This window comes from Galeopterus variegatus, unplaced genomic scaffold (assembly GCF_000696425.1).
Source record: "Galeopterus variegatus unplaced genomic scaffold, G_variegatus-3.0.2 Scaffold3374, whole genome shotgun sequence".
Classification (NCBI taxonomy): Eukaryota; Metazoa; Chordata; class Mammalia; order Dermoptera; family Cynocephalidae; genus Galeopterus; species Galeopterus variegatus.
The window spans coordinates 202,617-215,685 of record NW_007729485.1 but is presented as its reverse complement, the minus strand read 5'-3'; the positions used below and the strand labels follow the sequence as shown (position 1 = coordinate 215,685).

Sequence of the window (13,069 nt, the reverse complement as noted above, 5' to 3'; positions counted from 1 at the left end):
TCTCTCTCTCTCTCTCTCTCTCTCTCTCTGAAGATTAGACAGACAGATATGGGTACAGATAGAAATACACAGATACAGCAAATTTCTTCCTCCTTTGAGTCTAGGCTGAGTCTATGTGTAAGAACTATATTCATTTGTATGACATTTTTTCTGTTATTTTTCACATATTCAATAGAAATAACTAAAACTTATGTGAAGGCTTTTACTTGTTCTGTGATCTCAAGTCATTTCTACACGGCGAGGACTTTTATCTTGTAGAACCTCTGAGACACTGTTGGGTGAAGCCAAGGAACAAAGAAACAGCATCAACGATTAAAGAGGGAGTTTAATCCCTGCCAAGCACACTCCTCTCGATCAGGGCGGCCACTGGTCTGAAGCTGGTACGTCCCTCTCTGTCACCAGTGCAGAAATTCTCTTGTTTCCTCAGCATTTATGCATGTGGGGGGATATCTAGCATGGTCCTCACAGAAGTCCTGAGAAGTACATGGTCTGCACAGGGTGGGTTTACAAAGTTGAGGCCAGCCAGGGACAAGGGTACTTGGGGTGGCTTGGGTCTGTGCACAGTGATAATTCGAAGGCTGTGTCTTTGGTTCCACGGTCATGCCTGTTTAAGTCTGGCATTGCATAGGAATCCCACAGGAGCAAGAAAAGTTGGAAGAACCCATGAAAAAGAACGTCCTATCCCTGTACCATCACAGAGAGTCTGCCGGCTGCTGCCCAGAGTGAGTGGGGTTAGCCGTCCAACTTCCTGGACAGACATGTGTGGTCCTGTGCCTGTGGGAATGACACGTTCCATTTAGGTGAGTAAGAGGGGGTGCCAGGGCTGCCCGCTCTCTGCCAGGGTCTAGACACACATGAACTCTAACCAACACAGCCCAGCAAGGTCCATATTGTATCCCCACTGGACCAATGCCGAAAGCAGCTCAGCAGAGTGGGTAACTTGTCCAAGGTCACACAACTAGTAAGTGGCAGAGCAAGGATGCAACCCACTGAAGCCCTGCCTCCTTTCGGGGCACCACCTACCTCCACCCTCCCCAGGGGGCAGCTCCACTCGACCGGGAGAAGAGCAGAGTGCGGTCCTGCGGCATCGCTGGGCAGGTTGGACTCACCTCGGGTGTGTCCAGTGCACCTGATCATGCTGTCTTTGTCTGCGCCCTTGGAGACAGCCTGTCAGGCAGTCAACATCTCTTCAGAAGATGCGGAGAGCTAGCTTTGCCCAACCCCTCCACTAAGGACGAAGAGACTAGAGCACCGCAGGTTTGCGCATTGTCCAAGGTCACCCTGCTTTTAGGGAGGGGGCTGAGGCTCCTGAGCTCTTTCCACAGGAGACAGCACAGAGCACTGCAGGCTTGGGCAGGCTCCAGCTGGTGCCAGTGTCTGCACCAGCCTGAGTTGGAAGGACTGTCCCTCGAAGTCCCAGCTGAGAAGTTCTCTGCTGCAGCTGAGCTGCCTGAGAGACTTGCAGGGAGCCCGAGCCTGCTGACCCGTAGTTCTGCCTCCCTCGCTGGTCTGATGGAAGGACATGTCAGCACGTGCCCCCTCCAAGTGCAGACCATGACCAGGCGCTGATGGAAGGAGCGCCTCCCAGCCTCTCCGCCTCCTCAACCTGCATTCTTCAAGGCCATGTCCGGCCCCTTCCCTCCTGATGTCTTACTTGACCAACTAGGACTTTCAGTGTTTCCACAACCAAGGAAGTGCTGACTCGAGAAAAAGACACTTCAGAACTGTAGGAAGGTTTGTGGTGATTTTAGATGCCTCCCCGCCGCACTGTGGCTGCAGCCTTAAAGCAGCAGCAATCTTCAAGAGGCGACAGCCAAGTTCCCAGTGTGGGATACTTTCCCTGGTTCTGGAGGGAGCAGAGCAGCCCCATTTGCAAATTATTGTGTATGTCACGTAATTCTGAGCCACATGACTGTCACAACCTGTCTGCAGGAAACCTGAAGGACTAATGCAAGTTGCTTTTCTCTGTTTTGCTCAACTCAGCAATGAGGCCAAAAATCTTGAAAACAGTGTAAGCTAAATTAACAACCCTGGGGTGCCTGAAGAAAAAATCACAGGTCAACATACAACAGACTACTTAAGGCAAGATGCATGGAGGGTTTCTCTGGGAAATTAGAACATTCAAAAGTAATGAGAGGGGGCCGGCCCGTGGCTCACTTGGGAGAGCGCGGTGCTGACAACACCAAGTCAAGGGTTAAGATCCTCTTACTGGTCAGCTTTAAAAAAAAAAAAAAAGGCAATGGGAGAATGTAGGGAGGCATGTGCATGGCCAGGGAAAGACACATGCTCAGAAAAGACCTGAGAAGACCTAAGCTTTCGTCTTGAACTGACCCCTAGACATGGTGAAAGTGTGGCTAGGAGGTGAAGAGATCCCAGGCACAGAGTCCGTTTGCAAAGAGTGGAAAATCTCTTCGCATTCAAGGAATTCTTGGTGAAAACAGTAGCTAAACAAAACTAAGGAACAGAGGCTTGTGACCACATCGACAAGAATACAGTCTTTGCAATAATAGTTTGGGAATGTCACTAAACAAACAGACCCCTACAGCCTTCAACAACCACCCGCCCCAAAAAAGCCATAAAATTTTGGGGAAGTTGGAGAATCTGATTTCCAGAGTAACCACAGTATAAGTGTCAAATGTCCAGTTTTCAATGAAAAATCAGAAGACATGCAAAAAAGTATGAAGGCTTGGCTAATTTATGGGACCAAAATTAATTGACAGAAACCATCCCTGAGGAAGGACAGAAATTAGACTTACTAGACAAAGATTTTTTTTTAACTAAAATATGATCAAATCATTAAAGGAAAACATGAACAAACAACTAAAGGAAATTGGGAAAACAATGTATGAATAAAATGAGAATATCCATAAACAAGCAGAAATTGTAAAAAGGAACAAAACAGAAATTTGGGAACAGAAAAGAAATAAAATAACTAAAATGAAAAATTCACTAGAGGACTCAACAGCAGATTTGAGCAGGCAGAAAAAAGAATCAGCAAACTTGAAGATAAGATAATTCAAAGTATGGAGAGTGAGAAGCAGAAAGAAAAAAAGAATGAAGAAAAACGTGCAGAGTCTAAAGGACAAAGCTTTGAACACTGTCAAGCAGACCAACAGACACATTATGGGAGTTCTAGAAGAAAAGAACGAGAAAGAGGCAGAAAAAATATGTGAAGAAATAATGGCCCAAAACTTCTCAAATATTATGAAAGACATGAGTCTACAAATCAAAGAAACAAAATGAACACCAGTTGCATAAACACCAAGAGACCCATACCTAGACACACTATAAACAAACTGTCAAAATCCAAAGACAAAAAGATAATCTTAAAAGCAACAAGAGAGAAGTGACTGGTCACTTCATCAAAATTAAAGACTTTTCTGCATCACAAGACACCATCAAGAGAGTAAACACACAACACACAAGATGGGAGAAAACATTTGAAAATCATCTGTCTGATAAGGGACTAATATCCAGGATATATAAAAACTCCAACAATTCAACAACAACAAAACAACCCAATTCAAAAATGAGCAAAGGACTTGAACAGATGTTTCTCTAAAAATTATGTACAAGCGGCCAATAAGCACATGAAAAGATGCTCAATATCACTAACCATTAAGGAAACGCAAACCAAAGCCCTGATGAGAAAGCTCCTCACATCCTTTAGGATGGCTATCATTTAAACAGTGGAAAGTAAGTGTTGGTAAGGATGTGGAGAAACTGGAAGCTTCGTGCACTGGGGTGGGAGGGTACAGAGGAGCAGCTGTTGTGGAAAACATCTGTGACCTTCTGTTCCTTGGCAGATTGGCTTCTATTGAGCTTCCCACCTGCATGGTAGAAAATACGGCCAGTGGTATTACCCATGTCTGCATGTTACTTGAGTAGAGACCACTCTCTCTCTCAGTCCCAATTCCAAAGTCCTAGGAAGGGATGTTTTAGGACAGGTGTCCACCCTCAGATTCCTCAGATATAACCAGAGTAAGCGACAACACTGGCCTGACTAGCTGCCTTCTCCTGGCCCAATTAACTGTGACCAGGGGACAGGGCGTTTTAGGACAGGTGTCCACCCTCAGATTCCTCAGATATAACCAGAGTAAGGGACAACACTGGCCTGACTAGCTGCCTTCTCCTGGCCCAATTAACTGTGACCAGGGGACAGGGTCACATTGTACTAGTAGGTACAAAGAGCCTTCCATGGCCGTCATGTGGATTTGAAAGGAGACGTAGCAGAAAAGTCAAGAGGTTGTCCATCACAGTGGGTGGGAAACACCAGAACAGAATAATCAACAGTATGATGTACTCAGCGTTAGCACACGGGACCCCCGGGAGGGGCCCTACAGTCTACACGGTGGGGCAGAGCGAGAGACGTCACACTGAACAGAGGGGCTATAGACAAGGCTGAGCTATAATTTTGTTGACGTCTCTTTTTTTTTTTTTTTTTTTAAACCAAAACCAAGAAAGACAGTTCTAGAAAGGTGGAGATGGGAAGCACAGGGCCTGTGAGTTGGCCAGAGGGAGCCAGCCGGAGTCTCCATTCAAATTCACAGAGCTGGGAACTTGCAGAGGAGCTTGCACAGGAGCGCCAGCACCAAACCCATCTGATCCCAAAGCCCAGGCTCCCTCGTCTAATCATCACTGTGACTCTTCAGGTAAAAAAATATTTCTCCACGGGCCGGCCTGTGGCTCACTCGGGAGAGTGCGGTGCTGATAACACCAAGGCCCCGGGTTCGGATCCCATATAGGGATGGCCGGTTCGCTCACTGGCTGAGCGTGGTGCTGACAACACCAAGTCAAGGGTTAAGATCCCCTTACCGGTCATCTTTAAAAAAAAAAAAAAAAAATTTCTCCAGTCTGAGCAAGTGTAGAAAAAGAAAAGCTCATAAAGTTATTCACTTGTTTGCTGACATCATGCCTTGTTTTATAAAGTTTTCTGAGAGGTATATAAAAATACGTAACTTTCAAAAAATCACTTATTAAACATTTACCATATGGTAGGCATATGCTAAAGTTTATACTTACATTTTGCATCTAATCTTCAACAGCCCTTTACAGTAGGTAATATTATTATTTCTATTTTCCAGGTGAAAAAACTAAAATTCAGAGAGGCTTTAAATAACTTGTGCTGTGATACAGCCAGTCAGCAGCAGAGCTGGAACAGTCAGGTCTGAGCCTAGAGCCTTACACGCTAAGCTGTTTGGCTAAATTGCTGAGAAGCAGAGGTAAAGAGAAAACATGGGTAAGAAATTACAGCCCGATTACCCCTTAGAATTATATCCCATATTGTCCTGATCGGAAGCCAGGAATAAACAGAAATAATGAAAGATTTCTAGTGGCCAAAGCAGAGAGACAGAAAGAGCTAATTATAAGAGTCGTAATATCCTTTTTATCTAAAAATTAATTTAGGATGGCCCCAATTTTTCTACCTCGTGCTATCTCCTGAGTATGAAGAGAACAGGGCTGGTGTCACGGATGTCCTCAACCACATTTTTTCAGTGAGTACCATGATAAGTTTTACATGCTTGCAATTCACAGAGTTAACCGCAGTCACCGTAAAGTCAAGTAAGACGTGAGTTTAGGAAGTTCTGTGTGAGGCCAAACCAGCGCAGCCCAATTCACAGCTCTCTGGAGAACCGGTTACAACTGAGACACGTGCACGCATGTGTGCATATGTGTGTGTGACAGAGACAGACACAGAAAATGAATGGATTGCACTGTCTTCAGGGAATCCACTGCACATATTTTAACAAGAATTATAGAGGGTCGTAGTTGTGATTTCTGAGATGAACCTGGAGTACAGAGATTCTATGTTGCTGATTAAAAGCAGAACTCCAGGAAGAGATGGAGGTTAAAATTAAGGAACTAATAAAGATTTATTTGCGTAGGTGGTCACGCTTCCCAAACAGAATAATTTGGTTTTGATCAATATGAATCGATATTATCTCATAAATATTATTTTTAAGTGTCAATAAGCAAAATTCTAACCTCTTCTATTTTAAAGAAAAATAAGTAAAGTAAAAATTTATGGGCCAGGGCCGGCCCGGTGGCGCACTGCTGCAGTGCGCCGCTTGGGAGTGCAGCGGCGCTCCCGCCTAGGGTTCGGATCCCACATACAGACCGGCCGCTGACTGGCTGAGCGAGGTGCGGGCGCAACACCGAGGGTTGCGATCCTGTTGCCGGTCCCGGTCCGGTACGGGCGCGACACTGAGGGTTGCGATCCGTTGCCGGTCACGAAAAAAGACAAAAAGGAAAAAAAAAATTTATGGGCCAATGTTACTTTGTGTTTCTTACATGGTTTTGAAAATAAAAACAGTGACTCCTCCTATTTAATTGTAAATATAAAAAAGGCTTTAATCTAATAAATAATGACAGTACTCGCAACCAGATTGTCGGTAGAAACAAATGAGACAGCTGCCTTTAAAGTATAGCTCTGATCATGCAATACAGCGTTGTGGTTTGAAGGATTTTTTTCTCTTCTTTATAATAGAAATAAAGTGTCTTACACATGAAGAGTTGTGTTAGATATTGAAAAAAAAGCAATGAAAATACAAAGAACTTGAAATAAGTTGAGACTGGTGAGGAAGAAATATTAGTAGAGTGTACATCAAAATATATGAAGATGTCAAATAAAATATTAGTTGGAATGCCAGCTGGTGATATTCATCAGGCGGCTTAAAATACAGAACAAAATATTCAGATGTTTCCATTTAAGTTAGAAATAAAATGAAAACTAATATGCCTACTGCCATAGAGCTAAGAATTCACAATTTGGTTCATCAAAAAGCATTACTGGGTTCCAACATAAAAGTGAAACTATTAAATTAATTTAAGGATCATCATGACGGTTTTTGCTCCTGAAATGGTTTCTGTAAAACAGCTTGAAATTAATGGTGGCTGAGATCTGCAGGCTCTGCAAAAGCGGAATGCGTTGAGTGCAGCTCTTAACGAGAAAGAGAATGGGAAGAGGATTAATGGGAACCAGCCGATGTCACTCATTAAAAGACAAATTACAGAAACCAGAACAAGATCACTGACAAAAAAGGTGGACCTGTACCGACTTTTTAAGCAACTTTTTACTGCTATGACATATGGTAAAGAAATTATATTCGATGTTTAAATTAGAACGCTGATTTTAGGCAAATTCCTCAATTTCCTTTTCTTATGGCCTCATTTACTTAATGCCATTGTAATTATAGCTGAATGGCACATGAATCCCCATTCATCACGAGAATGTAAGCCCCATGAGGGCAGAGATTTTTTTTTCTGTTTAGATGGATGGATGAATGCATGGATGGATGGATGGACAAGTGGATGGATAATGTATGGATGGATGGATGGATGGATGAATGGACGGATGGATGGACAGACGGATAGATGGATGGATGGATGGATGGATGGATGGATGGATGGATGGATGGACAGATGGATGGACGGATAGATGGACGGATAGATGGATAGATGGATGGATGGATGGATGGATGGATGGATGGATGGATGGATGGATGGATGGACGGATGGATGGACAGACGGACAGATGGATGGATGGATGGATGGACAAGTGGATGGATAATGGATGGATAGATGGATGGATGGATAGATGGATGGATGGATGGATGGATGGACGGATAGATGGATGGACGGATGGATGGATGGATGGACAGATGGATGGATGGACGGATAGATGGACGGATAGATGGATGGATGGATGGACGGATAGATGGATGGATGGATGGACGGATGGATGGACGGATGGACAGATGGATGGATGGACGGATAGATGGATGGATGGATGGATGGATGGATGGATGGATGGATGGATGGATGGATAAAGGGGTGAATGGATGGATGGATGGATGGATGGATGGATGGATGGATGGATGGATGGATGGATGGATGGATGGATGGATGGATGGATGGATGGATGGATGGATGGATGAAGGGGTGAACAAGAGATTCGTTCATTCATTTATTTATGCATTAAAGAATTTGTCCATGCTTATGTCTCATGATTCGGCAGAGAATATCATCTACTCTGGCAGAGGGCTTCTGGCCACCAGAATGCTATACTATATTTTGGAACAGAGATGCATCCCCATCTTTAATGCTAAAACCTCAGTTCAGTAAACAAACATTTATTGGGCGCTGACTATGGAATAGCTCTCAAATGAGATGTCAAGATTCGTGGGTGTTCATTAGGATATAGGACCAGCTGGCTGTGACAGAAACCAAACACCACCGTGGCCTGAACAGCACAGGACTGTTTCTCTCCGGCGTGTATGTCCAGCCTGCTGTGGTGGCTCTGTCCGCCAATGTTGCTCCACAAAGGGTCGCTTGCTCTTCAGGTCGGTTAAGCCACGCTGCAGGAGAAACAACCCTGGAGCTCAGCGGCTCAACAACAGAGCATGCTGGTTCTCTCCCTGCTAGTGCGACAGTCGCTGAGGGTCTGACTACTGTCCAGGAAGCTCGTTCATGGTGGCATGGGACCCAGATTGACTCTCTTTGTCAAGCGCAGGGCCAAGGCAGGGTGCACAGCCTGGCACATTCAGCAGTAAAGCAACAAGACCCTTTCTGATTGGGACAGTTTACTACGGGCACAGTGAAAGGAAGAAATCCACACGTGCTGCCCCTCTGAGGTCCTTACCCCACACTGAGAGGATGACCCCAAAACAAAAGAGTTAGGGACTGCAGCAGGGGTGGTGGGATGCCAAGTTAACCCCAAACTTCAGCCGGCTGATTTAACAGCAGAAAGCCCTGCACCCCCTCCGAACCAGGAGGCGACAGGACACTGTCCCAGCTGAGCAGGAAGAGCAGGAAGCCGGGGACGCAGCCTCATGGCAGCCAGGATGGCAGAAGGGTATTCTGGCTGGACTCAAATTCACAGCAGTGTAAGCCTGTGCCCAGTGGCAGTGTGGACAATGCGAGGTCACCAGGGCCCTGTGGGGCTGTTCCCCATACCTGTGTCTCCATCTGCACCAGAGGAGGGGGCAGAGGCTGGAAGGAGGTGCACACTGCAACCCAGAAGGGACCCAAGGTCACAACTAAACACGTCTCTGCCTGCCAGGACAGTGGGGGAGCATGAGGAGGTCAGTGGGCCGTGATCAGTGTCTGTGCCCCAGCAGGACCCGGGCTCCTCTCCCTGGCCCTCGACCATCCCCTAAGCATGTGCCTCATCAGCCTGGCCCACGGCAGCCACACTCCAGGGAGCACAGAGGACGACTGCTTCCCTCCCTTTTGAGGCAACGCCCCTGGAAATGCAGTGTGACTGCAGCTCAGACCCCACCAGCCACACGGCCACATGGCCACAGGGCTGCAAGGTAGGTGAGGAAACGCAGTTTTTGTGTCAGCAGCAAGGCTAAAACTGCTGTCACAGTGGAGGAAAGGGGAGATAGCCCTTAGAATTGGTCACAGGTGTGCTGGGATCACCCGTCAGGTATATTCCAGGTAAGCTGGCACCATTAAGAGTTAACATATTGGAGTTCCTGAGTGGTTTTTTTTACAATTTGCAATGTATCCATCTCTCACTGTGTTTCATTTATACACAGTTTTATAGGAAGAGCTGAGGCTAGCGCATTAAAGTGTGACCTTGGAGAGGCCGTGTGAGACAGATGTCCCCAGGACCACGCAGCTCCCTGTACCAGCATCGTCCTCACCAAGCCCAGCCTGGACGGTTCATCCAACTTCCCACGGACCTCGAACTGGCAAGAGCCTTAGTCATGAGGTCAAACATGGAAGTCACTGTCGATGCATCTCATCTGTGGCAATGATTTTTTGTTTGGTGATCGCGACACTGTCAGTGTCTCTAAGACCTAACTGGTGCTGGGTTTGCTGGTGCAGTGAAGTCTCTGAAACTGCTGGGTCAAATCATGTCCCCAGAGCACAGGACCTGCCACCGGGAGCCCTGCCTGTGTGGGCGGCCCCTGGGTCCGTGGTGGGCATGTCTCCCGGCAGCGCAAGGTTAGTCTGATACTGTGCAACCTCGTCATCTGGATCCGCATGTTTACACCAGAGTGATCTCCGGCCAGAAGTGCACTGTGATGGCAGTGCATGATCACAGAGCACGGAACTGCTAACCGGAGTCACCAAGAGTCACAGCAACTTCAAGGGCCAATAAGCACAGGAATTCCCAAAGGCCTTTTCCCAGCACTAAAAAATAGCAGCACTCCAGTTTTCCGCATTTAACATCTGTGATTTGAGATCCATTTACTGGTGGGGGGCGGGGGAGGGACAGATCTCTTGCCAACACCCTACAATGGAAATAAAGTAACAAAACTTTACCAAAATAAAGAAACCCCCACATCAGAAACAGAAACACATTACGAATATAACAAAAGGTGCAGGGAACCCTGGCCCATCAATTTTCTTAAATAACCTTTTCATGTTCTGTGGAAATTACAGACACAGCTATTCTCAGTAAATGTGTAATTTGGATGGAGAAAAGCCCAGAGCTTTCTGGCACAAAGCGCATCTCTATCGGTTGGTTTTCGGATGTTTCTAAAATGAGATGGAGCAGAAGCGATTGTTTCAGAGCTCTGAGAAAGTGAGCGGTTCCCCAGAGGCTGCCGATAGAAACGAGTCACCTGCACGCCCTGCGGAGACATCTACACACCAGCAGCCTCCAGCTTCCGGGGACGCGGTGGACTCTTTGATTCCAGTAGGACTGTGTCCACATCAGAAGCCCCAAAAGTCTTTCTTTAGTTCCCAAACCCCCTTCGTTGCCCAGAGCTAGAGAGAGCAACTCAAGGTTAATGGCCCAAGAGCAAAGACCACGGGAGGGTCATGGCTAAGAAGGTTGAGGCTTTTCTTAAATTTCATTATGTACTTAATTATCACCGGTTCTGGTGTAAACCCCAACTTCTGACACTTTTGAGAGTGACTTCAGCATCCACACAGACAACCTCCAAGCCCCATGTCCCAGCCCTGTGACTCTCCACACACGTCCCTCCCCTGAGCCACTGTGTCCTTTACGACTTCATCTCTCTTTCCTTTTTGAAGGATGTCATGGGATGCACCAAATCCTGCTTTTATTTGTTTCCTGTGATATCACTTGTGCTGTTCCTCCATTCCCCGACTTTCTGAAAGTCAGGTGTACAGCAGTCCTGTCCAACAGAAATGTGATGTGGGCCCCACATGTCATTTTAAATTTTCCAGTACCCACATTTAAAAGAAATGAAAAACAGGTGTATTAGTTCATTTCTGTTACTTATAACAAAATAACTGAAACTGGGTAATTTAGAAGAAAATGAAATGTATTGCTTACAGTTTCGGAGGCTGGGAAGTCCAAAGTCCAGGGAACACAGCTGCTGAGGGTCTTGTTGTGGGTGACTCTCCACAGCAACGCGGGGTGTCACGTTGTGAATGGCTGAGCAAGAGAGAGCTGACCCGCTCACCCGCTGTCCTTATAAAGTCATCGCACAAAGTCCAGGGAACACAGCTGCTGAGGGTCTTGTTGTGGGTGACTCTCCACAGCAACGCGGGGTGTCACATTGTGAATGGCTGAGCAAGAGAGAGCTGACCCGCTCACCCGCTGTCCTTATAAAGTCATCGCCACCACGCCCGTGACTCCATGAGTGAATCAATCCACTCACTAGGGCACGGTCTTCACAATCTTGTCACCTCTTCAAGGCCCCACCTTTCAATTACCACAATAGGACTTCCCACCCTCTCAACACTGTCACAGTGGGGATTAAGCAATACACGAAACTTTGGGGGACACAATTCAATCCGTATCAACAGGTGAAATTAGTTTTAATAACTACTAACACTCTATCTAACTTGCTACATACTATGATTTCAACACTACCTAAAATACTGGGATTTCAACACTAGCTAAAGTACTATGTTTTAAACATCAAATCAGTATTTTTAAATTATCAATGAGATATTTTACATGATTTCTTCATACTGAGTCGTCAAAACTAGGTGCAAATCTTATGCTCACAGCACATTCTAGTGACATTTCACACCTGGCCACAGGTGGCTCATGGCCCCCATACTGAGCCATACAGGTTTAGAGGCTTGATTAGATTACAGGTAAGACGTCTGCAAACAGTGCTCCTCGGGTGGTCGTATGTACTTTGTAGTGCAGGTCAGCAGACACTGCTGTCATGGTCTTAACGCTTATGGAGAAGATACCTTCCACCCTCTTTGTATTCAGTGAGCAATCCTCAGGGTGATCATTTAGCACCATGCAAATATTCCTGGGACAACGGGAACAAATTGAACACAGACTGGACATCAGAAGGCTTTATGGAATGACTTTGATTTTTCCTAGTTATGAGAAGGGCATCACGATATAGGAGACTGTTCTTACTACTAGGAGAGGGTGAAGTTTTCAGGAGTGAAACGTGTCAGCAACTTATTTTTACACGGCATTGGAGAAATTTTCATACCGTACGTAGAGAGAAATAAAGCAAATATGTCACATATTAACAATTTACAACTCTAGATATAGAGTATATGGGTTTTTATTGTACTATTTTCCAACCTCTCTATAATTTTGGAAATTTTCACAATAAGAATTTAGAGACAAGCATTTGCAAAATAAAAACAACATGTATTCTCTTCCAGGGACTGTACTAAATAAAGTTTCCATGCATTTCACGTTTAACCCTTGAAGCGACAGTACAAGGTAGTTACAATTATTACCCCATTCTTCCTGACAAAGAAACCAAGGCACAGAGGTTAGGAGACTCACGCAAAGTCACGCAGGTAGTTTTATGAGTGACAGGGGAGATTCAAATTGAGTAGTTCTGACTCGGAATCCGTGTTCTGAATCACAAAAGTGAACTGCCTGCTCAGGATTCAGAAGGACGGGTGAGCGTTCAGAGAAGGCGTTTCTCTAGGTCTTTATAAGCTCAGTATTTATTCTAAAGGCCCAGCAGCAGTGGGATGTGAATGCAGGGACACTAGCATCCTACTGCGGGATCCCCAGTGGCAAGGCTGTGGGTGCCACCTGCCCACGGGACCAGACTCACCATGTCCTTACATCGGACACACCTCTGCACACGCGCAGGCTGACGTTTCCAATAACTGGTGGTCTTTTCCCGGCTGCCCACAGGCAAAGGGCCAA

The 13,069-nt window shown here is 45.9% G+C and overlaps 1 pseudogene; it reads right to left on the bottom strand.

Annotated features, from left to right (window-relative positions):
• Positions 1 to 1,088, bottom strand: part of LOC103600509 — a 1,913-nt pseudogene extending 825 nt beyond the window's left edge.
• Positions 1,089 to 13,069: the final 11,981 nt, after the last annotated feature.